Source organism: Mizuhopecten yessoensis, unplaced genomic scaffold (genome assembly GCF_002113885.1).
Source record: "Mizuhopecten yessoensis strain PY_sf001 unplaced genomic scaffold, ASM211388v2 scaffold8213, whole genome shotgun sequence".
Lineage (NCBI taxonomy): Eukaryota > Metazoa > Mollusca > Bivalvia > Pectinida > Pectinidae > Mizuhopecten > Mizuhopecten yessoensis.
Window position 1 is genome coordinate 2,147,402 of NW_018407435.1, and position 5,346 is coordinate 2,152,747.

Genomic DNA, 5,346 nt, shown 5'->3' on the forward strand with positions numbered 1-5,346 from the left:
AAACCAGAAGTAACTAATTATATAACTTATCAACTAGGGAAATAATACAAATGTACATAGAATTAGATTCAAAACCAGAAGTAACTAATTCTATAAAAAATAATTATGGCGGTGATCCCCTTCCATAGATGCATCTATGGAGCCTGATGTGCCTGACGACGCACCGGATATGGACGCGTCGTTCAACATATCCCACCGTCGGGAGGATGATTCTGTAGCTCCGGCAGACATGTGAGTTTAAATCATAAAAAAGGAATACATTGAAATACACGAGTACAAAAACTGATCTAACTCGATCAAATTGTTTTTGTATAGCTTTTCGGTATCAGTTTTATATGTACATATATATATATATATATATAATATACTTGTTTTTATTTACAGTTCCCTGGATGAATGTGACCTCGACGAGTCCTTTCAGGAGGCAACGCCACTTGTTTTCACCGTCGTTGTACACGTGAATGTTGGACGGGCAGAGGAGGATGAGTCTAGAGACGAGTGAGATGGGGGGGGGGGGGTTCGTGTTCTGTGAGACCAATTCGAACAATGTGTTTTTGTTGTTGTATGTGCATTTAATGGTGGTTCGTAAGTAGTGTATTAGTGCTTTGTGTTAAGTAAGTCAGTACGTAATACTGTGATGCAATTAGTTATTTTAGTGCTTTAATTATTTGTCAGTGAGGGAGTAAGCGGTACTAGAGTTGTGTACGTATTGTGCAAGTAGTGCTAAAAGTTTGTTAGGGTAAGTGTTTTTGTATAAGTGTGTAATAATTGTATTACCTAGTGTTGTGTCTTAAATGAATATGTGTTGCTTATATAAAAAGGGGAATGGATAAAGGAATCCAAACGAAAACAAATTAATAATCTTCCTCTTAAAAAGAAACAAAAACAAATACAAAAAAAATACAAACAAACATAAAAAAAAAATAAAAAAAAATATGGTTGGCAAAGGGTGATCTTGCATCATCAAATCCCAGTCACACCTCCTCGTGATGCCAGCTGGAAACACTTTATTGCAAATATGTTTGATATAAAGTGGCAGACGTGACAGGGTGCTTTTTAATTGTTTATATCATGTTAGAAGTTGTATAAGTATCACTATTTTACATGTTTAATGTTAAAACATGTACAGGTGCATTTTATAAAGAACAACATTACTTAATTAAGGCAACGAAATCAGAATGATAATATGCAGTATATTCCGGATATTAGTATGTCCGTTGCCGGCTTCGGTGATGAGTATACAGCTTCGTTCTTCTTCTTCCGGCATGTAATTATATCTTGATTCAAGAGAAATATAAGTTTTCAGATCACACGAGCTTTTGTCCTGACAAAGCGTTTTTATTTTTCGGGTCGATCAAAAATCCAATATGGCCAACACGGCCGCCATTTTGAAAAACTATTTCAAACTTAAAGTCAAATTCTGCTGGGCCGATTGAACTGAAACTTAGTAGGAATGATCGACTCATGGTCCTGACAAAGTGTTTTTATTTTGCGGGTCAATCAGAAATCCAATATGGCCGCCATGGCTGCCATTTTGAAAAACTATTTCAAACTTAAAGTCAAGTTCTGCTGGGCCGATTGAACTGAAACTTTGTAGGAATGATCGACTCATGGTCCTGACAAAGTGTTGTTATTTTTCGGGTCGGTCAGAAATCCAATATGGCCGACATGACCGCCATTTTGAAAAACTATTTCAAACTTAAAGTCAAGTTCTGCTGGGCCGATTGAACTGAAACTTTGAAGGAATGATCGACTCATGGTCTTGACAAAGTGTTGTTATTTTTCGGGTCGATCAGAAATACAATATGGCTGCCATGGCCGCTTTTTTGAAAATAACTATTTCAAACTTAAAAACAAGTTCTAATAGGCCGATTTAACTGAAACTCGGTCTAGGAATGATCGACTCATGGTCCTGACAAACTTAAGTTAACGTTATACTTAACTATTCTTTTACTCAAATTGGTACATATTTCAACAACAAAAATAAATACTGTAGGACTCAGGTAACCGTTAAGGCCCATGGGCCTCTTGTCTAACTTTTAACATGATTTTTATGACTTAAAGAAAAATATATTTTTTAGGGCGAAAAACCTACGGCGAACGGGATTTGGGGCGAAACAATAGTTAGGGCGAACGGGATTTAGGGCGAAACAACCCGTTACCGTTCTCGTCGACGCTTTGTTTCTGGCTTGTTTACTCGGTGTGTTCGGAGTTGAGTTCGGGGTCACGGGGTTCGCGTACAATTGCCAGTCAATAGATAATTTGTCTCTGACCAGAACTGTTTTTTTCCCTCCTTTTTTTGCACGTTTTTGTATCGGATAGAGATATTCAATATACATTACAAATTCGATGCAAAAGTGGTGGCGGGAATGAACCATTATGAAATCTGCGGACGCCATTTTAAGACGATCCACGCTTACACATTTGCTAAAACAACACGCCACCTGCATGGTGAAAAGCGACCGGTGTATAGACTTCAACCATGTAATGGTTAATTCCCACCTTTATTTACAAGATTTAACTGGAATTCTACAGTCAGACGAGGACGATTTCGACGAGACAGTCACACTTCTACCCTTATGTGATACATTTCATTCATGAAACGTAAACCTTGTAATGCAATGAACTTACCATCACCCAAAACCGATATTAAGACTGCACAAAAAAATAATAACTAAATACATAAAATAAATAAATTTATAAAATTACTTGAATTCGTTCAAGTTGACAAATTAAAAAAATCAATGAAAAATATGAATTTTTTAAAAATCTGTCTTGATAATTAATTTGACGGTCAAAGATTATTTTTTCATACCAAACGAAACTTTTGTTCGTGCAGGCCACTTTCCAGAATTTGATTTTAGTGTATTCGAGTTATCTTTCTTTGAACACTAAATCAAAATAGACACACGTAAAGATATGACGGCTACTTCCGACGGGAGAAATTTGTTAAAAAAAAAAATTGTTCTTATTTTTTTAATAACAGTTTGTTGTTGCCAGTTTTTCATTTTCATTAGTAGATTGTGTACATGTCTATGACAGTCATCCGTAATTTCAACAGTTTTCTACCGATATGAGTATGAAATCGCGGCTGCTTCGTAAGTTCGTGGAAACCGCCGATAACACGAAGATATTTGATGAACCAATCAGCATCGAGAATTATTTTTATCGGGAATACGTTGGTCAGCTAAACTTACTGAAGTAACCGCATTCTTATTAAATGAGCATGGATTCTGTTCTTCTTTCGACCCGGGCAGGCGCTTAACACTTTTGGCCGGTTGGAATTTTTCTGACGACTTCTTCTGATACAAACAAGTTGCCCGTGCTGTACCGGAAGTGACAATTATTACTCATACAAGTAGATATTAATGCAATTTTTATTGTTTATTTTGTCGCTGTTGTTGAAGTACAAGCATATATGCGATTACAGAACTTTATGTAGTGTTCATTATTCTTACCCTGGCGGAATACAGTCAGAACGTGCACCGACCTGCCGTAATTTTCTGACTGTGCAAGCACACCCGTTTATTTTTCAAATATTTTACGCAAAGAATCATACGCCATTGACAAGCACTACTAAAGCAGGGAAATATTTATTTCATGTCTTGTTTGTGAGAGGTTGGAGTAAAAATACAATTTCCCTTGTCAGAGCCAGCGACACATGGTTGCATTCCCATTATGCAAGTACACTCAAAAGTTTACCAAAATCCATCAATAGTAACGGATGTTGTATCGTTCTGGATGTGTCGACCCGTCAAACAATTAACCTGATTAAATATGCGCGAATGCTCCCATCTTTGAACTTTATTTTCCTGAGTATTGTCTTTCTCGAGGAAATTATTGTCCGAATAGAAATGCATGACAGATTCACTGATACAAGGACCGCCACCTAGATATATAGGGTTAGGCTAGGTTGAAACAAGAGCCCATCCCAGATGTTTGGTATGGATAAAAGCACGGAATCCTCTTATGATAAACAGTGACCACAGACCGTTGAAGGCCCCAAGTCTCTGTTCAATACATTTTGCATGACAGTTATCCCTATATACCATCAGGTAAGAACTCTACCCTTCACTGCCCAAAGAAACTGATTTTGTAACCACAAACACTTTTTCTTCAGAACATCATTTGTTATCAGATACATCCAATTTTAGTTTTGAATTTTTGTTAAATTATCATGAAGCCAATCAGGCATTAATCAACAGAACTCTAAAACATACACCAGCTATTTAATAACATACACTGCTGACACAAATGAACGTCATTGCAATTATTATGTTTTTGTATGTTTCCTTGCGCTTTTTGTTAATTCATTGATTGTCACCAATGTATGCCATCATTAGCTGAGGTCAAGTATAGTTCTTGGTTAATGAGAAAATGAGCATACCTAGTCCTTAATATGCATCTCCTCTTCGTCCGTACCGTCTACATACGGATACACATAGTGTATATCTACGTTTGTGACACGCCCCTACCCCTCTCCAGGACGATGTCGAATCTGACCACTTGGATACAATTTGACTGATCATGAGGTTCACAGAGCTGTTCCACCTCGGCGATCAAATCCTGTCTGTCTGAGCTACACACATCACATGGGTCGTTGGTTCCTAGGTTCGAATCTCCGGCGAAATACAGCTGCGTTAGGAGAGTCTTATGGCGCCGTTTCCCATATACCTTGAAATGGATGTGAGCAGGCCGATGTGCATCGTCATAGCTGAATATGTGATACTTGCCCGGGTACAGGGTGGAAAATTCGTAGTACCCCCGGGAGTCTGTCCTCAGGTAGCCACGACACTTGGCCCGAGGGAGTAGTTACCCGAGAGGTCAGCCTGCCAGACGTCCAGCCGTGTGTTGGCCATAGGGGTAGAACAGTCTTCCTTATACACATAGCCGTTGACAAATAGTCGTTCATGCCGATGACTTTCGGGGTCTCCCGTGCAGTACTGTAAAAGTCGAGGGGGGTTGGGGACATAGTATGGACCAAGAATGTCGTGACTTGTCGGACGACATCCCCCTGACCTCACACCTTCGTCATTTCCGTCCCCAGGATGAATTCCGTACAACAAAATCAACAAATAAACGAAACGGGCAGCCATCTTATCCGTCCTCAGTCATGTACAAAGTTCTTCCAATGCCCAAGCACTCTACCCTCTTAGGGGCTACTATATGGTGGCACAGTTCTGCCATCGACTAGCGACTATGCAATATTGAACAAGGTTAGTTAACCAGTCGTTTTCCCCAAGACAATGTCAAGGGATCACGATTGTATTGACAGCATGACTAGATTTATAAGCTTCACGTCTATGTCACACCCGACAAGAAGCCGAGCTACCTACTAAGTAGCTG